Here is a 26,393-nt window from a genome sequence, read left to right on the forward strand (position 1 = left end):
TGACTTATTAAAATTATTTACATTAACATCTATTATCCACCACAAAGCAAACTGGTGAGTTACTGGAGCAGAAAATATCAGTAATCTAGAAGTAATCTACGCCGGGCTCAGTGGCTCAGGCCTGTAATCCCAGCACTTTGGGAGGCCGAGGCGGGTGGATCACGAGGTCAGGAGATCGAGACCATCCTGGCTAACACCGTGAAACCCTGTCTCTACTAAAAATACAAAAAAAAATTAGCCGGGCGTGGTGGCACATGCCTGTTGTCCCAGCTACTTGGGAGGCTGAGGCAGGAGAATGGCGTGAAACCAGGAGGCGGAGCTTGCAGTGAGCCAAGATCGCGCCACTGCACTCCAGCCTGGGCGACAGAGCGAGACTCCGTCTCAAAAAAAAAAAGGTGCTTAGTTCAGTTCAGTTGCTCCTTTATAATTTGTTTTTGGATGAAAAAAAGATTGTGTCATTTGTTTAAAGTCAGAGGATTATCTAAAAGCCAGTTTCCCAGTCAATTTGATATAATTGGTAGTGTGAATACTTCTTCATGTACTATTACTTGAGTGGTTGAGAATTATATGGAAGAGGCAAATGCTCTGCACTCACCTCCCACTATGTGTCTGTGCATGTTTGCATTTAATATGGGGAATAGACATGATTTGAGTGTATGTGTGTATTTATATAGGGTAAGATGTGGATGGACAAATGATAAGACAAGTGGTAGGGCAGAAGTATAAAATAAATTTCTGATGCATGTGTATGGCGGAGGGAAAGCAAGTTCATCTTTCAGAAATAGTCATATAGGTCATCCTAAACATTTCCCAACTTTAAGACTTTACCATTTTAAAATATTTTATGTACATCTCATATATATATATTATACATATCATATATGTACACAGCTTAAGGAACTACAATCTACAATGGAGAGTTAGGTATCTCACCTCTTTCTATACCTCAACATACACACCAGAAAAGTCCTAATTCTCAGCAGAAATCACTGTTAAAAATTTTAGACATCAACTAAGTATCGGGCACTTTGTTAAGCAGTGGGGATTCATAGAATGACCACAGCTTTCACTCCCATGAAGCTTATAATGTGAATTCTTCCAGTTTTATTTTTTATTTTTTTGAGACAGAGTTTCACTCTTGTTGCTGAGGCTGGAGTGCAATGGCACAATCTTGTCTCACCGCAACCTCCACCTCCCGGGTTCAAGTGATTCTCCTGCCTCAGCCTCCCAATTAGCTGGGAATACAGGTGCCCGCCACCACACCCGGCTAATTTTGTATTTTTAGTAGAGACAGAGTTTCTCCATGTTGGTCAGGCTGGTCTCGAACTCCCCATCACAGGTGACCCGCCCGCCTTGGCCTCCCAAAATGCTAGGATTACAGGTGTGAGCCGCCGCGCCCAACAAATTCTTCCAGTTTTAAAAAAATTTTCCTTTTTTCATCTTATCTTAATTGGCTGCCTGCCTGGTTTTACCTACTAAAAAGTAAATTGAACTGTGTTTAAAAAGTATTAGAAAGGTATGCAGTTTTATTCCGCAAATATTTATTTGACAGTCAGTTTTTGCATAAAATTTTAAGTTTAAAAAATTTGAGCCGGGTGTGTTGACTCATGCCTGTCATCCCAGCAACTTTGGGAGGCTGAGGCAGGTGGATAACTTGAGGTCCGGAGTTCGAGACCATCCTGGCCAACATAGTAAAACCCTATCTCTACTAAAAATACAAAAATTAGCCTGGCGTGGTGGCACACACCTGTGATCCCAGCTACTCAGGAGGCCGAGACATGAGAATCACTTAAACCCTGGAGGCAGATGTTGCAGTGAGCTGAGAACACACCACTGCACTCCAGCCTGGGTGACAGAGTGAGACTCAGTCTCAAAAAAAAAAAAAAGAAAGAAAGAAAGAAAAAAGAAACTTCCAGGCCAAGAGCTGGTTTTTTACTTTGTTTTATGAAAATAGCTGAACCTCTCAATTTGCCTAGGGTGCTAGTTCCCTGCCCACACACGGCCTCTTCTAAAAATTCCAAACTTCGGATTCCAACATGCCAAAACATCTGTGCTTTGTACTTGGAGGGAGAGCAAAATAATGAAGTTTGGGGACTTATTAAAGTCTGAAAGTGAGTTCTTTTTATAAACAGCACACCAACAGTGTAGAAAAATGTTTCTAATCTTTACCGGCTCCAAGATTCTGTTTTTACCTTTTCTTGGTTGGGCAAATATAGCTTAGCCCTTGGCATGTCAGAATTGGCAGCTGCAATTTTCAGAACTGAAGAGGAGACGTGGAAGAAATACCACAGAAACACTGCTTCAAGAAGACCAGAAAAAAGAAGACTATTGTGTAGAGAAGAAAGCTAATTTCTTTTAACATTAAGGAGGGAAATTATGCATTAGTTTCCTGGTCTTCAAAAGTGTTGAAATTTTAATTCGGATTATTTCTTCTGGTCTCCGGATGTTTCCTTGCAATGACTAAATGCTTATTTGGGTTATGACGTGTAGTGTAATTTCAATGCCCACACACTTTCCTGTTAAATATAAAAACAGTCTCATGAGGCACCCACTTTAGAAGGTAAACCCTATGCCCAAGTCTTATTGAATGCGATGTGTCATCTGTCCCTATGCATATGGAACAAAATGGAGCCTGATCTGGCTTTCATGCTGGAGTCTTTTGTCAGTCGGTTACTCTTTACAAAACAGTTCATCAGAATTAGCAAAGACAGTAAAATAGTTTCTAGAGGCTACATTAGCAGAAACCCTAAGTGTTATTTTATTTTATTTTTTATTTAGAGACTGGATCTCACATTGTCACTCAGGCTGGAGTGCAATCACAGCTAAGGTGCTATCACAGCTCACTGTAGCCTCGAACTCCTGGACTCAAGGGATCGTCCTGAGTCAGCCTCCTGAGTAGATGGGATTACTGAGCAGGTGGCACCAATGCACTCCAGTGGTAATTTTTAATTTTCTTTTCTGTAGAGGCTGAGTCTTCCTTGGTTGCCCGGGCTGGTCTCCAACTCTGGCCTCCAGCGATCTCCCACCTTGACATTCCAATGTGCTGGGATTACAGGTGTGAGTGACCCTATCAGACCAATTTTATTTTTATTTTTTATTTATTTTTTTGTTCAGCCTCTGCAGAGACTGTGAAAAATTGTCAATGCCAACTATATTTCTGGTCGTCATGGTGGAGTATTGAGAAAAATTTTCAATTAGCAGTAATCGCACCCTGGATAAACCTCATTGACTATGATCATGCCACTGTGCAAAGCTTGGGTATTTTATTTTAAAAGCAAATACAGAGAAGTGTAAGATTGCTTCCTGCTTTGAAAAACTCAGAGTTATACATTTCAGATTTTCAGGAATATTTATTAATCCTAAACACAGTTAACTAATTTAGAAACCCTTCCCTACAAGAATTTAACTTTCAGGTCAAATTGTCAGAAAATGGCTGCAACTGAGGCTAACTCAAAGAACTCTAGTGGGTAAGCGTAAAATACTGAGATTTGTTAACACAGAACTTAAAGCTTTAACTCTCACCAGAGTCTCAGAACCTAAATTGGCCATTGCCTTGGAAGACTTTGATGTAGTTGTGGCTCAATTTCAAGTTTCCCTCAATTTAGAGCAACTAGAATTAAATGGACTTAATAATTCTCTAGCATATTAAATGCTAATCATCCAAGCTACTCACTATAGGACCTATTCAAAGATAGACACCAGCAGACACCTGATTAAAGACAGTGATTCTTCTGGGACAATTTTCTATATTTTTCAAAAGCTTGTCAATGACTCCCTTTTGGGGGGCAGGTAATTTAAAAATCTTTGAGGGGAACCACCTTGCATACATGAGTTTCAAATTTCAGCGAGACTGAAGCAATCTGGAAATTAAATGTAACTACATCCAGCATCCTGTCATCTATAGTTAAATGTAAGTTAAAACTACCACAGATGTTTGCCTGTTACATTATGTTCTGTATATTTGAAATACCTTATAATTTGTAATTTTATAATTCATAATTTTAAAAATGACTGCAGATACAAGAAATTATACAATGATTGAAGTTATTTATTTCAGTTTAGAGCTTTTAATCGTATATTTATTCTTCATTTTCATACCCTTTTCATACCCTTAGTTTCTTTTTTTTTTTTTTTTTTTTGGGACGGAGTCTGTCTTCGTCGCCCAGGCTAGAGTGCAGAGGCGCAAGATCTCGGCTCACAACAAGCTCCGCCTCCCGGGTTCACACCATTCTCCTGCCTCAGCCTCCGGAGTAGCTGGGACTACAGGAGCCGACCACCACGCCCCGTGAATTTTTTGTATTTTTAGTACAGACGGGGTTTCACCATGTTAGCCAGGATGGTCTCGATCTCCTGACCTCGTGATCCGCCCTCCTCGGCCTCCCAAAGTGCTGGGATTACAGGCTTGAGCCACCGCGCCTGGCCCATACCCTTAGTCTCTTCAGTCTAGCCTCTCACTAGAATTTTTTGATTCATGAGGTCTTAAAAAATATACTTTCCTCTCACGTTTTGTTCAAAACTAAAGTTTCGACTGTCATTTTTTTTCACCCTTAATCTACAGTTGAAGTCAAAACAGGTTAAATGGTATAAAGCTTCTATCAAATTCCTTCCACCCTCGCTCTAACATTTAGAACAGCTTGTCAGATTTTGTTTGCTCATGTGTGGTATCAAACATTTTTCTTTGCCATCTATACCTTGACATCTTATACCTTGCTGTCCTTTTAACAAACCAAGTGCCAAGTTAAATAATTCAATAGTAACTTCGGAATAATGTAGCAGACGTTTAACCTTTGTAATTAAAAAGTGCCATTGGCCGAGCACGGTGGCTCGTGCCTGTGATCCCAGCACTTCCAGAGGCCGAGGCGGGTGGGTCACGAGGTCAGGAGATGGAGACCATCCTGGCTAACACTGTGAAACCCCGTCTCTACTAAACAAACACACACACACACACACACACACACACACACAAAATTAGCCAGGCGTGGTGGCACAGGCCTGTAGTCCCAGCTACTCGGGAGGCTGAGGCAGGAGAATCACTTGAACCCGGGAGGTGGCGGTTGCAGTGAGTCGAGCTTGTGCCACTGCACTCCAACCTAGGTGACAGAGTGAGACTCTGTCTCAAAAAAAAAAAAAAAAAAAGTGTCATTGAAAACCATTAAAATTTGTGTTTAATTTTCATCTTTATTCTGGTCCTCACTTGTTTGAAGGACTTGCAGTATTTTATAATTAAAGGGTATAAGAACTGTAGGTGATGGTTATCTAAAACTCCAAACATGGCAAATGTGGGCATGAGGGTGCCACTTGGCATCTGACCAGTGATTTTTAGTCAGCAATATAGCAAAGCTCTGCCTTTAAACTGATGATTCTACATGATAATTAGCTATTATGAGTGAGACAAAAGGAGCTAAAGAATCTATTACAAGTTATACCTAATTAAAGAAAAATTTTGCTGTAGGAATCTATATATAAAAGTAAAAATCTTTATATACTTCTTATATGTAAGAAGGAAAAAGCAGTTCTAATAAAAAAGAAAAATGAACAAATCAGAGAAATTCACAGTTTTTTTTGTTTGCCAACTGCATGTTTGCTTTGGAAATGAATTATTAAAAGAAAAAAATCACTCCTTTAATTTGTTATGAATCAGCCTAACACAGTGCTAAGCACATAGTTTGTGGTGACAAAGATAACCTGATGATCACTTCAGGTTTTAGTCTGCATTTTGTTTTTCATTTAAAATATATCTTGGCCAGGCGCGATAGCTCATGCCTGTAATCCCAGCACTTTGGGAGGCCAAGACAGGCAGATCACAAGGTCAGGAGATCGAGACCATCCTGGCTAACACGGTGAAACCCCGTCTCTACTAAAAATAGAAAAATTCACCAGGTGTGGTGGCAGGCTCCTGTAGTCCCAGCTACTCAGGAGGCCGAGGCAGGAGAATGGTGTGAACCCGGCAGGCGGAGCTTGTTGAGAGCCGAGATATTGCGCCCCTGCACTCCAGCCTGGGCGACAGAGCGAGACTCCGTCTCAAAAAAAAAAAAAAAAAAAAAAAAAAAAAAATATATATATATATATATATATATATATATATAACAACAACACTCCCAATTTGTAACTAAATACAAGATGATCTTTAAAAGACAGGCTCTATTTTTAAAAGCCACAGTACATTAACACTACAAATATTTTCAAGAATTAGAAACATACATGTCTTAAGATTTTCCAAAAATCTCAGGATTTCTGGGGAATTTCCAACATTTGTAGGACATAAACTCTGTTGCCTCACAAAACTTGGATAATCAATAAAAATATGCTCTATAGTGAAAAGATATTTCAAGCAAAAATGATGTAAATAGGATTAGATGAGAAATTTGCAAGAAATATGTATCTGAAAAAATTCTTGCCATGTTCAATAAGATTTGGCTTTATGTTCATCCTTATACAATAAACATTTTAAAAGATGGTACTTTAAACAAGTCTTGTGTCCTTTCTTGTTTATTTTCATATCCCCCCAAAAACCATAAATACAACCATATGTCAGGGCAAAGCTGTATTGAGGGTTTGGACATAGTGCTCTTACTTTTATTTTTACCATTCATTTCTATGTATAGCAAGTAATATGTATTTTTCATCAATGATCAAATTTTGTATATTTTTAGTTGCTTGTGGGCTAGAGGCTTAAGGAATAGAATACTTTTCCTTTCGTGTTTTTCAATGACCACAATGTCAAACATGAATTTAATGAAAGTCTATCCAGTGATATATATAGTTTTAATTTGAAATTTATGGTTCTAGGAATTTTTGAGGCTGGCAGAAGCACAGGTAAGCAGAAACTGATTACTCGAGGAAATGTTTCTCATTTATTAACTATATGATCTTGAACAAGTTGCATAACCTTTGATGCTCAGTCTCCAAACTATAAACAAAAATAAAAAATTCATTCCTGCAAAGTTGTTGTGATGATTTAATGAGGTATGTGTAAAGCGCATAGGACATGTAGTAAGTCCTTGATAAATGAGAGGCATTAGCTAATGGTTACAATTTATTTCAAGGGAAATGAACAAAGGGAAAAGTAGTGCTTCCAGGAAAAAAAATCCAGTACACAGTCAAATTCTGAAAGTCAAAAACGTTATGTCGGTGTTTTCTACTTCTGCAGAGTTTTAATAAGTAAAACAAGGATATGTCAATTTGTGTAATCACAAGACCACTGGAAAACAAGTCTTAGTGTCTTACACTACGTTAAATGTGGTATGTGAGGACAGTGTAAATATGAAAAGTAAACAAGCTCAGAAGAGCTTCACTTTTTTTTTCAGAGACAGAGTCTCATTCTGTCACCCAGGCTGGCATGCAGTGGCTCGAGACACAATCACAGTTCAAACTCCTGGGCTTAAGCCATCCTCCTGCCTCTTGAGTAGCTAAGACTACAGGTGCACATGCCTGGCTAATTTTGTTTTGTTTTGTTTTGTTTTTTTTAGAGACAGAATCTCGCTATGTTGTCCAGGTTGGTCTCAAACTCCTGGCCTCAAGAGATTCTCTTGCCTAGGCCTCCCTAAATTCTGGGATTGCAGGCGTCGGCTACCATGCCCAGCCAAGAACTTTAAATAAATTTAGTTCCTACAACAGATAGGCATGTATAGTAAGTCACCTTCAGAATTCTGAGAATTTGATGAGTAAAAAATCAACCTACAAAAAAGGTTAGAATGTGTCCCCACCATAAAGTAGCTAGAAGTATTATTATTACTGTTATTAGAGACAGGGTCTTGCTATGCTGGAGTGTAGCAGTGGCTATTCACAGATGTAATCATAGTGCATTACAGCCTTGAACTCTTGGGGCTCAAGCTAACCTCCTGCCTTAGCCTCCTGAGTAGCTGAGTCTACAGGTGTGTGCCACTGCATCTGGCTAGAAGAAATATTATTAACAGATCAAGGAAAAGAATAGAGAAGGGAAATAAAATTAATTGTCATTAGAAATTTATAATGGCTTCCTTTGTCTTTATTTTATATATATATATATATATATATATATATATATTTTTTTTTTTTTTTTTTTTTTTTTTTTTTTTTTGAGATGGAGTCTCACTGTGTCGCCCAGGCTGGAGTGCAGTGGTGTGATCTCGGCTCGCTGCAAGCTCTGTCTCCCGGGTTCACGCCTTTCTCCTGCCTCAGCCTCCTGAGTAGCTGGGACTACAGGCACCCGCCACCATGCCTGGCCAATTTTTTGTATTTTTAGTAGAGACGGGGTTTCACCATGTTAGCCAGGATGGTCTCGATCTCCTGACCTCATGATCCGCCCACCTCAGCCTCCCAAAGTGCTGGGATTACAGGTGTGAGCCACCACACCAGGCCCCTTTGTCTTTGTTGAAATAATGACTGCAATCCTTCAGTAGGCCTCAAAGCTATTACATTCTCTGGATCCTGGCTCTTTTGCGGTCTCATCCATCATCATTCACAGTTCTCTGAGCTGTGGCTGTTGTAGAGGTTTTCCAGTACCTCCAAAGCTCTGAGTTTCTTCCTACCTGTGGTCTTTGCCCTCTGCCGAAATCACATTCCTCCCCATTCACCTAGGTAACTCCTGTTCTTCAATTCCCAGCTAAATCTTGCTTCCTCCTAGATCCTTTCTCTGATTCCCTGGGCTGCCCATTTTACGCTCCCATGGCATCTTGCTCTCTTCTTATCATTATGTGTACTGAATTGTTCAGTGTATTTTATTTACCTAGTATATCGTACTCACAATGAAAACAAAAGCCATTTCTGTCTTAGTCTCTGCTGTGTCTCCAGAGTCTAACAGTTTGTGCAGTGTAGTACTAACAACAATACCTACCAATTGTCGCCTGCTAATTAATAAATGCAGTTGAAGCAGATACAACTCTTTGTTTTTTTGTCAGATATCTCTGTTAAGGAAATAGATAAATAGGTTGAAATTAGTCATTCACGTCATCAAAATTCTTTTCCCTTTTTCTGTGCTTCCCAAACTACCTCATTAGTATGTTGGTATTTGCTTTTCTACACAACAACCCTGAGACATAAGTACTGGTATCTTCACTTGATGAGTAAACTGAGGGTAAGTAACTTACCCAAAGTGGTCCAGTCAAGGTCTGCATACTGTTAACTACTCCACTCTCAGCTAATAATGACCTTATTGTAGTAGGGACTAGGACAATTAAAGAATGTGAGGCTCTGGTTCAGTACTGACACCTATTTCTAATTATAAATGTATGCAGTGGTTTCCTAGTTTTCATATCTTACTCATATTTGGAGACAACATAAGACATGCCTTCCAGAAATAGGCCTTTTCTTGGTAAACTGACATTTCACCTGCAAAATTTGGACCCATACCTTGGCCTGCAGTGATTTTACTAAGATAGTGCCGGGGTGTAACACCCTGTTTGGATAGTCAAGGTGAGCTCTAAGGAATTACCCTACATTTAAATGGTGACAGTGGCTGCAAATTCTCTTTCCTTTTTTTCTTCCTCCCTTCCTTTTTATTTATTTATTTTTTCTTTGAGACAGAGGCTTGCTGTTTCCAGGCTGGAGTGCAATGGTGCTCTCGGCTCCCTGCAACCTCCGCCTCCCGGGTTCAAGCGATTCTCCTGCCTCAGCCTCCCAAGTAGCTGGGCGCACGTCACAACACCCAGCTAATTTTTAGTATTTTTACTTTCACCCGGTTGGCCAGGATGGTCTTGATCACCTGACCTCGTGATCCGCCTGCCTTAGCCTCCCAAAGTGCTGGAATTACAGGTGTGGGCCACAGCACCCGGCCCTCCCTTCTTTTTTATTCTTCCTTCCCTTCTTGCCCTCCCTCCCACTCTTCCTTTCTTTTCTTTTTCTTTTCCTCCCTTAGTTGTAAAAGAAATCCTCTTATCACAAAAATGCAAACAAAAGTAGAGGTATGTAAAAAGCAAAGGCCCCTTTCAATCCTCTTCCTAAAGGTAGCCAGATTATACATAGATATACCTATCGCTTGTAAGTCATTTTATTTATATTTATAATAATCTTTCATGTTAAAATATATGGACCTTACTGGTCAGGCGCGGTGGCTCCGCCTATAATCCCAGCACTTTGGGAGGCCAAGGCGGGCGGATCACCTAAGGTCAGAGTTCGAGACCAGCCTGGCCAACATGGTGAAACCCTGTCTCTACTAAAAATACAAAATTAGTTGGGCGTGGTGGCGCATGCCTGTAATCCCAGCTACTTGGGAGGCTGAGGCAGGAGAATCGCTTGAACCCAGGAGGCAGAGGTTGCAGTGAGCCGAGATCACGCCACTGCACTCCAACCTGGGCAATAAAAGCAAAAACTTGTTCTCAAAAAAAAAAAAAAGTATATATATATATATATATATATATATATATATGGACCTTACAAATGGGATCCCATTTGTAATCCCAGCACTTTGGGAAGCTGAGGTGAGAGGATTGCTTGAGCTCAGGAGTTCGAGATCAGCCTGGGCAACATAGTGAGATACTGTTTCTATAAACTTAAAAAATAAATTAATAAAAAAATTTTTAAAAACAAAAAATATATGGACCTACCTCATTTTTAATGGCTGCATAATATGCCACAGGGTGATTATTCTGTAATAAACTTATGTATTTATTATTGGGCTTCTCAAGTTTTTCCTCCATTTGATATTATTACAAATAATACTGACAATACTTGCACATATCTCAGATATGTCACTGCACTCCATAAACAGCATGTGGCTATATAATATACTGATATTATGTTTGGCTCATGATAGAAAAAGTCATGAATATGATGGCAGTTATTTGTTCAGAATAATATGAAATTTTGTCTTTCATGATTTCTGAGAATTTTGTTAAGGGAAAAATAAGAGCTCAGTCAGAGACCTCTAATTCATCTGCCCTCAGCAATTCCGATTCACTTTCTGCCTAGCTACCTGCTTGATACAAAGAGCTGTAATTTTTTTCTTTTTTTACTTGGAGTTTCACTCTTGTTGCCTAGGCTGGAGTGCAGTGGCGTGATCTCGGCTCACTGCAACCTCTGCCTCCCAGGTTCAAGCAATTGTCCTGCCTCAGCCTCCTGAGTAGCTGGGATTACAGGCATAGGCCACCATGCCTGGCTAATTTTGTATTTTTGGTAGAGACAGGATTTCTCCATATTGGTCAGGCTGGTCTCGAACTCCGGACCTCAGGTGATCTGCCCACCTCGGCCTCCCAAAGTGCTGGGATTACAGGCGTGAGCCACCGTGCCCAGCCCAAAGGGCTGTAACTTAAGGACAAGATACATTTTAATATGACAAATTGTATTAGCATGAATATCAAGAAGTAGCTCAGATAGCCTAACTTCTATTTTATTCTATTTTATTCTTTTGTAAAAAACATAAATCATTCAATTGTGAATGTAGCATATATATGTCAAATATAGCATATATATATCAAATATAGCACACACACACACACACACATATATATATATATATATATATATATATATATATACTTTTTTTTTTAAGACAAGGGTTTCATTCTATTGTCCAAGCAGAAGTGCAGTGGTGTGATCTCGGTTCACTGCAGCCTCAACCTCCTGGGCTCAAGCAATCCTCCCACTTTAGCCCCCGAGTAGCTGGGACTACAGGTGTGCACCACTTCACCCAGCCAATTTTTAAAGTCCTTTTAGAAACAGAGTCTCACTTTATTACCCAGGCTGGTTTCAAACTCCTTTGCTTAAGTGATCCTCCCACCTCAGCCTCCCATAGTGCTGGGATTACAGGTGTGAGCTATAATATAATGCTCAGCCAGCATATACCTTTTCTTTTTAAAAAATTTTCTTTTCTGGTGATGGGTGGGAGCAGAGAAGGGCAGGAGGGAGGAATTGCATGAGCATATAACTTTTCTAAATAATTTTAACTAAATGATAAAAGTAATAAATATCTATTATAGAAAACTTCAAAGAAACTTAAATGTTAACAAAAGACAAGAAGAAAACAATCTCCTTTAATCTGAACATCCAAAGGAGAGAATGACTATACAGTTTTTGTTTCAATATTCTTTAATCTATGAATTGTTTTGCCTTTAAATTGAGAATATTAGTGATAGTTTTAATATGAAAATCGACATCCTTCTTTTTTTTTAGACTTAACCTTTAACATAAGCATTTTTGCATTTTTTTTTAGACTTAACCTTTAACATAAGCATATTTGCATTTTTGCATGAGTTTTATTTATTTATTTATTTATTTTTGAGACAGAGTTTTGCTCTATTTCCCAGGCTGGAGTGCAGTGTCACAGTCTCGGCTCACTGCAACCTTTGCCTCCCAGGTTCAAGCAATTCTCCTGCCTCAGCCTCCCGAAGAGCTGGAATTATAGGTGTGCGCCACCACGCCCAGCAAATTTTTGTATTTTAGTAGAGATGGGGTTTTCCATGTTGGCCAAGCTGCTCTCGAATTCCTGACCTCAAGTGATCTGCCCACCTCTGCCTCCCAAAGTGCTGGGAATACAGGCATGAGCCACCATGCCCAGCCAACATAGCTTTTTTTTTTTTTTTTTCTGAGACAGAGTCTCACTCTGTCACCCAGGCTAGAGTGCAATGGCGCAATTTTGGCTTACTGCAACCTCCATGTCCTGGGTTCAACGGATTCTCCTGCCTCAGCCTGCTGAGTAGCTGGGATTACAGGCATGTGCCACCCACACCTGGCTAATTTTTGTATTTTTAGTAGATATGGGGTTTCACCATGTTGTCCAGGCTGGTTTTGAACTCCTGGTCTCAAGTGATCTGCCCTCTTCGGCCTCCCAAAGTGCTGGGATTACAGGGATGAGCCACCACGCCCAGCCTTTTTTTTTTTTTTTTTTTTTAGATGGAGTTTTGCTCTTGTTGCCCAGGCTGGAGTGCAATGGTGCGATCTCGGCTCACTGCAACCTCCGCCTTCTGGGTTCAAGCAATTCTCCTGTCTCAGCCTCCCGAGTCGCTGGGATTACAGGCATGCACCACCAAGCCTGGCTAATTTTATATTTTTATTAGAGACAAGGTTTCTCCATGTTGGTCAGGCTGGTCTTGAACTCCTGAACTCAGGCAGTTCTGGTCTTGAACTCCTGAACTCTGCTTGCCTTGGCCTCCCAAAGTGCTGGGATTACAGGTGTGAGCCACTGCACCTGGCCAACATAAGCATTTTTTAAATGTCATTTGGAACAACAAAGCAAGACCCTAACTCTGCAGAAAATTAAAACAAAAAAAAAATTTAGGTGCAGTGACATGCCTCTAGTACCAGCTACTCAGGAGGCTGAGGCAGGAGGATCCCTTGAGCCCAGCTGTTCGAGGTTGCAATGACCGTTGAACATGCCAGAGCACTCCAGCCAGGGTGACAGAGCAAGACCCCATCTCAAGAAAATAAATAAATAAATAAAAATGCCACTGGGCATTTGTGCCATTATTTATCCAATCATTCTATTGTTAAATATTTAGTTTGTTTTGAATTTTTTGCTATTATAGGTGACACTTGATGAATAACTTTGTTCATTTTTTTAATTTAATTTTTTTAGGTTAAATTCTAAGAATTAGAATCAAAGTTTTGAACAGTCTGAAGACTCTTTGAACCTAACAAGAATTATATTAGTACTTAAAAAAGAATTCCTGTTTTGTATGTGAAAACTCTCATATTTAAATTTACATTTAATTAATAGCTATATTAATAATATGTATGTAAACATGTATATGCTATTTTTCTCACTTAAAATGCCTATGACCATTGCCTCTTACTATTTTGTGGTGTTGATGATTTTATGAGCTCTTTTTTATAATAAAAACGTTAACTATGTTTTTTTTTTGCTATGACTCTTTTTCTAGCTTATTATGTGATTTTAAGTTTTAAAACATTTGCATTTTTGACATGAAATTTCTGTAGCCAAAATTCTTGATCTTTACTTTCAAAATTCCAAGGTTTCATCTTTCTTTCACCCAGGGATTTGATATTTAACCACAGTATTTTAGCTGTTCATTATATGCTTTTGTTTTTATTTCACATTTGACTTTTTGTTACCTTTGTGTCTTCAGAGTACAGTGTACGTTAAGACATATATCGATTTTCTTCTCAGTAGTTGACCAATTGCCTCAATACTCTTTTCTTTCCAACAACAGTTCTTTATTAAGATGGAAACTACCCTGGTTAGTCCTATGGTGAAATATTCTGCATACAAAGGATACTAATGGAATGATGAGTAACATATTTACCAAGTTGTCAGGCCCCAAGAGCAAGGGAAGGGTGAAGTCAGTGTGGTGTACATGAGGCAGATCCCTACCTGGGAAGGTGAAGAGGGGATTGGGCAGGGAGGTGAGTACAGCAGGCGCTCACAAAGCGGTCAGCTGTGGGATGGGAATGGTCAACTCTGAAGCTACGGGACTTGGAGAGAGCCTCAGCTGTTGGATGAAAGAGCGAAACCAGATGCAGTAGTTTTCAAACCAAGTTCCATGGAGGCATTTTAGGGGCTTTCCTGGGAAAGCATGAAGAGCTGGAAGAGGTTTATAGCCCTCTCCTCTCTTTCCACCAGAAATATAAATGCTTTTTCTTTCTGTTTCAACATGAGATTTTATTTGAAAAAATGATTTCAGTGTTTTTGTAATAACGTATTTATTGTAGACATTTTTAAGTACATGAAAGTAGCAAGAATAATATAATAAATTCTCATTCTTCACCAATGATAATTTGCCTTTCTTATTTCATCTCTTTCCCTCTATTTTTCTTTTCTTTTTTATTTTATTTTATTATGATGGGTGGGCAAGTACAGCAGAGAAGGGGCTGTCTGCCTGTTTTTTCTTTATAACCTGAAACATCTAGTCATTTCACTTGTAAATAATCTAGTATGTTTCTTTGCCTGAGAAAGACATCTTGTTTTTAAAAATATAATTTTCATGCCTTTATCTCACCTAACAAAATTTACAATAATTATTATTAACAATAATTCCCAGCCCAGGCACATTGACTCATGCCTGTAATCCCAGCACTTTGGGAGGCCAAGATAACAGAGTAGCTTAAACCCAGGAATTCAAGATCAGCCTGGGCAACATAGCAAGACTCTGTCTCTCCGAAAAGTTAAAAAATTAGCTGGGCATGGTGACGAGTACCTACGGTCCCAGCTACTCAGGAGGCTAAGGTGGGGGATTGCTTGAGCCTGGGACGTTGAGGCTGCAGTGAGCTGTGATTGTGCCGCTGCACTCCAGCCTAGGCAATGAAGTTTGTTTGTTTTTGTTTTTAAAAATGTTTTGTTTTGTTTTTAAATAAAAACAAAAATAAACAATAATTCTTTACTATCACCTAAGTCCATACACAGATTTTTCTGATAGCTCAAGACTACCTTTTTATAATGGATTTGTTTGTCTCTGAGACCAAACAAAGTCCATATGTTACATTTTGTTGTGTCTTTTAGTCCCTTCCAACCCTTTCTATGACATTGATTTTTTTAGCCAACATGGTTTTTTGAATTGTCCATCTGTTTCTCATTGATTTGTGATGCTTCCTATAGTATAATTTACATATAATAGAGTCAGTTCTGGTCCATCAAATCTGTTTCATTGAACTGTGTCTAGTATTATGTTATAATGGGCTCACAAAAGTTATTTTATTTTTAGTGGAGATGGGGGCAACAGAGCGAGACTCCATCTCAAAAAAAAAAAGTTATTTTAATTTCAGAGTAAGTTTCATTATCTAGAAGGGAAGAGGAGGTTTCAATATTTATTTATTATCTAGATAGCTTTATTATCTAGAAGGGCATTAATCTACCATTTTAACATCAGTTTTTAAAGATGTTCTTATTTGTTCTTCTAGATGCTACCTTAGGTTCTTTTAACTTTTTTTTTTTTTTTTTTTTTTTTTTGAGATAGAGTCTTACTCTGTCACCCAGGCTAGAGTGCAGTGGCGCGATCTCGGCTCACTGCAACTTCCGCCCTCCGAGTTCAAGCGATTCTCCTGCCTCAGCCTCCCGAGTAGCTGGGATTACAGGTGTCTGCCACTGCGCCCAGCTAATTTTTTGTGTTTTTCGTAGAGATGGGGTTTCACCATCTTGGCCAGGCTGGTCTTGAACTCCTGACCTCATGATCCACCCGCCTCGGCCTCCCAAAGTGCTGGGATTACAGGCATGAGCCACCACGCCCAGCCTCAGGTTCTTTTAACTTTCCAAGAATAAAAATAATGTTTCTAAATCCAAATTTTGGGGTCACAGGCTCACATCAAACATAAAAGATTTAGGCAAACCAGTTATTTCTGGAGTAATGTACTATTTCCCTGCCTTCTCCACATCAAAATTTCTAAAAACAAATCTAGAAACCAAATCTACTCAATACTTTCACTTATGTCAAAAGTTAATTCAAGGAAAGAAATTATAGTAAACCACTGAGACATAATGCAAAATAAAATAAATACTGTGAAGGAAAATTGCACTTCTGTGATTTAAGCAACAGATGAGAACACTTTCCTCTGCTGGCTTTTGAATCGAATCCAGGGGAAAAGTGAGAAGATGTGAAGCTAGAGATAAAAATGCTTATGAAATCAAGGTAAGAGTTCAAAAACATATTATTGATTTAGAAATCTTGATCAAGAAGGAACAGAATAGGAAGGAAAGGTGAGGAGTTAAGCTTTTGCACATTCATTCATGCCATAAAAAATTATTTCCTTTGAGATTAAGCCCCATTGCAGAAAGAACTTGAGATGACCAATTATTTTAGTTTCATGCTGTACCTTGACATGTTAAGTTCATGATTTATTGAAATTTGTACATACCGTGTGGATTAAATTTCTAGCTTTTGCAATTTGCTTAACTTGTTTATAGTAAGGGGTATAAGAGGTTTTGACATTTCAGGTTGTTTAGGGGTAACTGGTTGATTTCTCAACTCAGGGTAGGATACTGTGTATCAAGGTGAAAAGGAAATTAAAGACAAATTAGCTGGATTTTCTGGGGATACTGAAATGTGGGAGTCCAGGATATAGGCCTCAAAAAACACAACTAACAATCTTCTACTGGCAAACATCTTGCATGTTAGGTCAACTGAATAATGAAGACTAACATAGGACATCAGATCATTAGATACATTCAGGAGTTATTTTTTAATTTTTTTTTAATTTTTATTATTATTTAAAAATAATTTTTTGTAGAGAGGGGCTGTCACTATGTTGTCCAGGCTGGTCTGGGCCATCCTCCTTGGCCTCCCAAAGTGCTGAGATTGCAGGTGTGCACTACCATGCCTGGTTGGAGTTGTCTATGCAGCAAAGAGTGAGAACTTGCTGGATAGGGTCATATTAGAAAAGATAGCACCATCATTTTGCTCAGTTGCTGATAAAGGCTTGTGTTTTCTCACACTTTACAAAAGTATTGGCAGCTCTCAATTCACAAATGTGCTAATACAAATATCTTCTGCATGGTCTGATTGCACACCATCTCCTCAGGCCACCCATTGTCCTAGAACCAAACATCTGGAGCGTGGTACCTCCTGACATCTTGGTGGAAAGTCGTGGTGGTGGTGGTAGGTGCTGACTCTTTTCTATCAACTCTTTTTTTCCTCCTAATTTTACCTCTTGTATTCTCTTTTTAACAATGCTGTTGATTTTTGTTCAGGCATAATTCCACTTTGCAATTTAACTATTGACCCTCTACTTAAGAATTGCCCCTGTACATTTGATAGATTGAGGTGCAGGTCCAGACAGGGGTCACAATGTAAAAACAACAAAGGAGCCTTCTGGAAAAGAAATTATTCTAAGGGTGCTGGCATAGCCCTGGAAATGTCAGGCTCTGTCAACTCCATGTTTCTGTATATGTTGTCCACACTGTCTACAACACATTTCTTCACGTAGGTAATCCTTTCTCATCTTTCAAGACTCACCTTGATCACACATCTTTTCTAGATCATTCCTGTCATCTACCCTATGTTTCTACAATCATCTGTAATTCTCTCTGCCATAGCATTTATTATGCTACATTTCAATTAGTTTTTTCTTTTTCTTTCTTTCTTTTTTTTTTTTTTTTGAGACAGGGTATCTCTCTGTGACCCAGACTGGAGTGCAGTGGTGGTGCGATCTCGGCTCACTGCAACCTCCACCTCCTGGGTTCAACTGATTCACCCACCTCAGCCTTCTGAGTAGCTGGGATTACAGGTGCCCACCACCACAGGCTGGCTAATTTTTGTGTGTGTGTTTTTAGTAGAGATGGGTTTCACCATATTGGTCAGGCTGGTCTCGAACTCCCAACCTCAGGTGATCTACCCATCTCAGCCTCCCAAAGTGCTGGGATTACAAGCATGAACCACCATGCTTGGCCTTATTTGTTATTTTTGTTCTCTACCTTCACTATTAGAATGTAAACTTCTTGAGGGCAGGAACTGAGTTATATTCACTACTGGTCAGTAGTACCTTCCATGATGTGGAGAACACATAATATCTTCTCAGAGTAAATGAATAGAGTTTGATTTAATGACATTATCTCCACGAGAGAAGGAAGGGGCAGTGATTCAGACTACAGTAATGTGTCTGTCATACAGATGATCCTTGACCCAGTTTCTATGCATTTATATCTTTATCCTAGAGAGAAGGTTTGGGGAACAGGAAAGGAGTATCTCACTGAAACTCCTATAAGAGGTTAGAAGCTCAAGGCAGCTCTGCTTTAAGATATACATCACTGAATGTGTATCTATAACCAAATGTGTACATTCTTTCCACTCTTCTGATAACCAGGAACAGCAGGAACAATTTCTAAGTATTAGAATCCTTGGCAACAGGTGACCAGAATGATCCAAACAGAAGAAATAAAAATTGTCGCCAGTCCCATGTTTCTGAGCACATGGGAAACAAATATCAAGCATATTGTACCTATTTTCTATCATTGCTCCTGTTCTTTTTTTCTTGCACTCTTTTTCTGCCACCTCTGGCTTTAATTGAGTATTTTATGTAATTCAATTTTCTCTCTTCTCTTAGCATATCAATTATACTTCTCCTTAAACAATTTTTAGTGGTTGCTTTAGAGTTTGCAATATACATTTACGACTAAACTAAATCCATCTTCAAATAACACTATAACAGTTGGGCATGGTGGCTCGTGCCTAAAATCCCAGTACTTTGGGAGGCCAAAGCAGTAATATTGCTTAAGGCCAGGAGTTCAAGACCTGCCTGGGCAAAACAGCCAGGTCCCATGTCTACAAAAAGTAAAAAATAAATAAATAAAAATTAGCCAAGTGTGGTGGTGTGCACCACACTTGTCCTAGCTACTTCGGAGTTAGAGGTAGGAGGATTGCTTGAGCCCAGGAGTTCAAGGCTGCAGTGAGTCATGATCATGCCACTGCACTCCTAGCCTGGGCAACAGAGCAAGACCTTTGTTGCTAAAAAAAAAAAAAAAAATTAGATTTCCTTTCTCAAAAATTATTTTGCAATGATAATATGTTAACTCTATAATAAGAAAAATTGAGCCAGGCATGGTGGCTTATGCCTGTAATCCCAGCACTTTGGGAGATTGAGGAAGGCCGATTGTTTGAGCTTAGGAGTTTGAGACCGTTCTGGACAACATAGTGAGACCTCATTTCTATAAAAAATAAGCAAAAAAATTTAGTTGTATACAGTGGTGTACAACTGTAGTCCCAGCTACTTGGGAGGCTGAGGTGGGAGTTTCACTGGACCCAGGAGTTCAAGGCTTCAGTTAGCTGAGATTGTGCCACTGCACTCCAGCCAGGGCAACAGAGCGAGACCCTGTCTCAAAAAACAAAACAAAAAACAAGGAAAAGAGAAAAAATGTTAGTTTAAATTTTGTTAAATTTTATTTTCAAATAACTTGAAACCTTGGAAAAGTTGCAAGTACAAAGAATTTCAATATACCTCATATCCCAGTTCACCAGCTGTTAACATTTGCCATGTTTCTTTTATCATTTTCTCTGGAACACCAGGAACAATTTATATACACACAAACACAAACACATTGTGTGTGTATTTTTTTCTGAAACATGTGAGGGTAAGTTAATATCATGTCCTTTTACCACTTCATATTTAAAGTGGATTTGTTTGCTTATTTATTTGTTTATTTATTGAAAGAATACCACAGAAGTAAGGTGTCCTCTCACACTTTCTTGAGGAGTATACGGTATCAGCATAACTTATCACTGGGTGCTGTTAACCTTGATCGCTTGCTAAATATAGTGTCCGCCAGGTCTCTCTCTATTGTAAAGCTACTATTTTTTTCCTTTTCCATACTCTGTTCTTTGACACTGAATCAAAAGCTACTATTTTTTTCCTTTTCCATACTCTGTTCTTTGACACTGAATCACTAAGTCCAGCCCACACTCAAGGAGAGAAGGGATTAATTTCCATCTCCTGGTGGGAGAATAGCGGCATACATTATTTGGAATTCATCTATAAGAAGAGAATTGCCTATCATCTCATCTCCTTCATTTGTTAATTCAGTTATTTGTTTATATAAGTATGATTTCAGGATTTCAGGGCCAGGCATGGTGGCTCACACTTTGGGAGACTGAGGTGGACAGATCCCTTGAAGCCAGGAGTTTGAGACCAGCTTGGCCAACATGGTGAAACCCCATCTCTACTCAAAATACAAAAATTATCCAGGCAAGGTGGCCCGTGCCAGTAATCTCAATTACTCGGGAGGCTGAGGCATGAGAATCACTTGAACCTGGGAGGCAGATGTTGCAGTGAGCCAAGATCGAGCCACCACACTCCAGCCTGGGTGACAGAGTGAGACTCTGTCCAAACAAACAAACAAACAAAAAAGTGTGCGCTCAGGTGTATTTTACATTTTGGAATCTAATCCAATACTATTTTATTTATGGTGTTACTCAAATCTTTTTAGCTTTGGCTAATAAGAGATCTTTCAGGTTGGCTACTGTATACCTTTGACATGTCCCTATGTTTTTGTTTTTTGTGTAATTGTACTAAAAAATGCTCCAGGTTCATCGTGTACTTTCTTTGCCCTGGTCCTAGAAAAGCATTTTTTTCTTTCTATTGAAAATAGCATTGGAAACCAAGATCTGGACGAAGGTGTACTTGTCGTTACTGGAATATCATTGACCCTAAGTAAACAGTACTAGGGAATATGTATGTGTATATTAACCAATGAATATACATATATCTATAGTTATATCTATCTATCTACCTATCTATCGTCTATAAAACTAAATTTACATGGGTTCATACTGAGGTCTCCAACTCAAGCCTGGTACCACATGGTTCATTCTAGACTCCCGTCTTGATTGTAATTTCTCTTACAGTGAGAAACCTGGCTTCCATTATCTACCATTAATTTGCTTATGTGTTCATCTCTACTATAGATGTAAAGTACTTCAGAATTGTCAAACTATACTCCAGTAAGACACAAATTTACAAACTAGAGTATAATGTGAATGCACTTTTTTTTAGTCTTCAGTCTTACAGCTTCCATCAAAATACTGTTTTATTTATTTATTTATTTATTTATTTATTTAAGACAGAGTCTCATTCTGTTGCCCAGGCTGGAGTGCAGTGGTGCAATTAGGCTCACTGCAACCTCTGCCTCACAGGCTCAAGCGATTCTCCTGCCTCAGTCTCCCTAGTAGCTGGGATTACAGGCACATGCAACCACACCTGGCTGATTTTTGTATTTTTTAGTAGAAACGGGGTTTCACCATGTTGACCAGAGGCTGCCCTTGAACTCCCAACCTCAAGTGATCCTCCTGCCTCAGCCTCCCAAAGTGCTGAGATTATAGGCGTGAGCCACCACACCCAGCCAAAATACTGTTTTTTAAAGATCTTTAGGACAGCTTCTTTTTTTTCCACCTTACTTCAGAGACATTATGTCCTACATTTGTAATAGTTAGATTCATTTGTCACATCCTGAATTTTGATAATCAAATTGTCCCAGATTTGGCCTGTGGGAACCATTTCAGTCTTGCTCTTGTGTTCTTCGATATACCTCCATCACTTTCTGAGCACTTCCTTACTTTATGGCACCACAAGATGTTCAAGTTCATATTTAACCCTCTATCCCAGCCCTAGAATATGTCATTTCTTCAAGGAGCCCTGAAGGTGATACTACTTTTAGGACCTTTTATTGAACAGATGTAGAAAAGATGCCATGGATTGTGTACATGGGCTGTTTGTGTGTTGTGTGTGTGTGTGTGTGTGTGTGTCTAATAGTTATTTGAATTTAAAAGCATATTGAATTTAAAAGCATAAAAGGAGAACCACAAGAATTAGCTGCCAGCGTGCTTGGAAATGTATCACCATCTCCTTCACAAACATTGCCTTTTTTATTGTTTTCTAAATAAATATGTTTTCCTTCATGAATCATGAGCTACTTTTCAATATAAGTTATTAATTTTTTCTTTTCCACTCTTACCATGTTAAATTATTTGCTTTTCATTGCCAATTCTGACACAGTATTATTATCTGCCTTTTATTCTTCCTTAAAAATAAGTTCTTGGCTGTGTGTGGTGGCTCATGCCAGTAATCGCAGCACTTTGGGAGACTGAGGCAGGCAGATCACTTGAGCCCAGGAGTTCAAGACCACCCTGGGCAACATGGCAAAACCTCCTCTCTACAAAAAAATACAAAAATTAGCCAGGTGTGGGCCGGGCGTGGTGGCTCATGCCTGTAATCCCAGCACTTTGGGAGGCTGAGGCAGGCGGATCACGAGGTCAGGAGATCGAGACCATCCTGGTTAACACGGCAAAACCCCGTCTCTACTAAAAGCACAAAAAAATTAGCTGGGCATAATGGCATGCACCTGTAGTTCCAGATGCTGTGGAGGCTGAGGCAGGAGAATGGTGTGAACTCAGGAGGCAGAGCTTGCAGTGAGCCAAGATCGCACCACTGTGCTCCAGCCTGGGTGACAGAGCAAGACTCCATCTAAAAAAAAAAATTAGCCAGGTGTGGTGGTATGTACTGTAGTCCCAGCTACTGTAGAGGCTGAGGTGGGGGGTTTGCTTGAGCCCGGGAGGTCGAGGCTCCGTGAGCCATGATCCAACCACTGCACGCCAGCTTGAGTGACGAGTAAGACCCTGTCTCAAAATAAATAAGTAAATACATAAATAAATAAATATAAGTTCTTACAGCATTGTATGGAAAACTGCATTCACTTAAAAAATGCTTAAAAATGAGATTTTGGAATTTGCATAATTTAGGGACTTTTAGACACTGAATTACAAAATGTAAGACTTTAGTCCTCTTGAAAATTTTTATTTTATTTTTATTATTTTATTTTTTTAAGACAGGGTTTCATTCTGTCACCCAGGCTGGTGTGCAATGGTGAGATCACAGCTCACTGCAGCCTCAATCTTCTGGGCTTAGGTGATCCTCTCATCTCAGCCTCCCAAATAGCTGGGACCACAGGCACACACCACCATACCCAGCTATTTTATTATTAGTAGTATTTGCAGAGATGGGGTCTGGCCATGTTGCCCAGGCTGATCTCAAACTCCTGGGCTCAAACCAGCCTGGCCAACATGGTGAAACCCCATCTCTACTAAAAATACAAAAATTAGCCAGGTGTGGTGGCACGCGCCTGTAATCCCAGCTACTTGGGAGGCTGAGGCAGGAGAATGGCATGAACCCAGGAGGTGGAGTTTGCAGTGAGCGGAGATGGCGACACTGCACTCTAGCCTAACAGAGCGAGACTCTGTCTCAAAAAAAAAAAAAGAATTAAATTTTAATTAAATAAATTTTAAAATTAATATTTACAGAAAATGTTAAATATTACCTCAAATAGATATTCTAATTTTGTAATTGGAAGTTTTCAGACAATTTTAGTCCTCTATATCACGTTCAAATGGTCTCATCAGTGACCTTCCTCCAAAGTAGATACATGACTTGCAAATGATAAATAGAAGATTTAGGGGAAGGGAGAAAAATGTTTTCATGCTCATTTCTTATCTTTTTGTTTTTGGGTTTTTTGTTTTTGATTTTTGATACAGGGTCTCGCTCTGTCACCCAAGCTGGAGTGCAGTGGCGAGATTATGGCTCACTGCAGGCTTGACCTCCCAGGCTCAAACAATCCTCCGGCCTCAGCTTCCCCAAGTAGCTGGGACTACAGCCACACACCACCATGCCTGGCTAATTTTTGTGCTTTTGGTAGGACGTGGTTTCACCACGTTGCCCAGGCTGGTCTCAAACCCCTGGGCTCAAGCAATGCTTTCCAGCTCGGCCTCCCAAAGTGTTGGGATTACAAGCATGAGCCGCCTCACCTGGACACTTTTTATCTTATAGTCATTTGAATTAGGCAATTGGTTATATTTTGAAAACTCAGTACAATTCTTGGAGAGTTGTCTGGGGTAAATTTTTTCACTGTCACTTTGAAAACTAAAGATAAATTTTAACATCATAACCTCATCATCTCACAGCTTAATAAATATTTAAACTTTACTCTGTTTAATAACATTGATAATTAGACCATTATTAATTAAATTTTAAATATACCTGTAAAATGAAATTAAAATAATAATTAAAAATCTGGAAGTATTTTTTATGTCAAAGAATCTAGGTTGGACACTAAACATAATGTAAACACTTGTACAAGTATCTGGTGACTGTAATTTCTCAGTTATTTTGAACAAAGTAAAAATTTGGGATATTAAAATTGATTTGTGATGATTATAGATTTAATAATCAGTGTTACAACTAGATAACCATACACAACCTTATTATATAATTAGTGTTTAAAAAAATTTTTTTTTAAATTTTCATTGTAACTATAATGAATCTGATTTGAAGGAGAAGATTCATTAAATTGTTTGGAAATTTGCAATTGCTCTTTAAACATTCATTTTCCTTGATCGCTAATTTTATGTAAGAAACATTCGTCACTGAGTTGTAAAATCAACCACAGTAAATAAATACCAAGTGCCTTACAAGACTTAAGACCATTTATAATTACAAGTTGAGCATCCCAAATCTGAAAATTCAAAATGTAAAATGTTCCAAAATCAGAAACATTTTTGTTGTTTTGTTTTGTTTTGTTTTTGAGACAGAGTCTTGCTCTTGTCACCCAGGCTGGAGTGCAATGGCGTGATCTCAGCTCACTGCAACCTCCACCTCCCAGGTTCAAGCAATTCTCCTGCCTCAGCCTCCCGAGTAGCTGGGATTACAGACACGCGCCACTACGCCCGGCTAACTTTTGTATTTTTAGTAGAGACAGGGTTTCACCATGTTGGCGAGGCTGGTATCAAGCTCCTGACCTCATGATCCACCCGCCTCGGCTTCCCAAATTGCTGGGATTACAGGCGTGAGCCACCGTGCACAGCCTCAAAATTGGAAACTTTAAAATAGAACACATTTACTGTACTAGTCTTTTAGATGCGTGACCTGTGTGTTACAACTGAGTCTTTAATCTTGGAGCTTCATCAACTTAACTGGTTTGCTTTCATGACCCTCCCTCAGTCCTTTCTGCAGAGGTTCAAGGGAAAGACCTTTTGAGAAGTATGCAAGTTTTTATATATATATATGTATGAAAGCTTTATTCACTCTGTTAACTTTTTCATCATTCACAATGTTTATCTTTTTAAGAATAGTGGTAACTGGGCTGGGCACGGTGGCTCAAACCTGTAATCCCAGCACTTTGGGAGGCCCAGGTGGGTGGATCAGGAGCTCAAGAGTTTGAGACCAGCCTGACCAACATGGTGAAACCCCATCTCTACTAAAAAAATACAAAAATTAGCTGGGCACAGTGGTGAGTGCCTGTAGTCCCAGCTACTCAGGAGGCTGAGGCAGTAGAATCGCTTGAATCTGGGAAGTGGAGGTTGCAGTGAGCCGAGATCGTGCCACTGCACTCCAGTCTGGGCAACACAGTGAGACTCCGTCTCAAAAAAAAAAAAAAAAATTAGTGGTAACTGGTTTTACTTTCTTTTTAACTTTAAAGTTTTTTTGGCTGGCAATGTGAATACATTCCTATACTTCTGCCCACTTAATTTGTTCTTGGCCATTGTCTTTGATACTCATGTGTAGCCACTCAAGCTCCAGGTGACACCATCTACACACACTGGAAATATGAAATTTTTTGAGGCCCAACATGTTGTTCAAAGGAAATGCTCACTGCAGCATTTTGAATTTTAATTTTCAGATTAGGGATGTTGAACCGATAAGCATAATACGAATATTCCAAAATCTGCCCAAACACTTCTGGTCCAAAGTATTTCAGATAAGGGATACTGAACCTGTATAAGCTGTTCATCTAAGCTATATTAGATATGTCTTCTTATCAAATTGTTCCATTAAACTATAATAAAGATAAATCAATGGCATACTATGAATTTCCTCAGGCTTATTTGATCTTCTTTTAAGCAAAGGTTGCAATTTTTATTCTGTACAATATAAAACCATATTACAGGCCAGTCACAGTGGCTTGCACCTGTAATCCCAGCACTTTGGGAGGCCCAGGTGGGCAGATCACCTGAGGTAAGGAGTTCAAGACCAGTTTGACCAACATGGTGAAACCC

At 39.2% G+C, this 26,393-nt stretch overlaps 1 non-coding gene across 1 annotated transcript; it reads right to left on the minus strand.

Moving 5' to 3' along the window:
- Nucleotides 1–3,114: 3,114 nt before the first annotated feature.
- Nucleotides 3,115–3,255, minus strand: LOC112209556 (U4 spliceosomal RNA). Its single transcript, XR_002944395.2, has one exon. It is a non-coding gene; the product is annotated as a U4 spliceosomal RNA (small nuclear RNA).
- Nucleotides 3,256–26,393: the final 23,138 nt, after the last annotated feature.

Source organism: Pan troglodytes, chromosome 5, assembly GCF_028858775.2.
Source record: "Pan troglodytes isolate AG18354 chromosome 5, NHGRI_mPanTro3-v2.0_pri, whole genome shotgun sequence".
NCBI lineage: Eukaryota > Metazoa > Chordata > Mammalia > Primates > Hominidae > Pan > Pan troglodytes.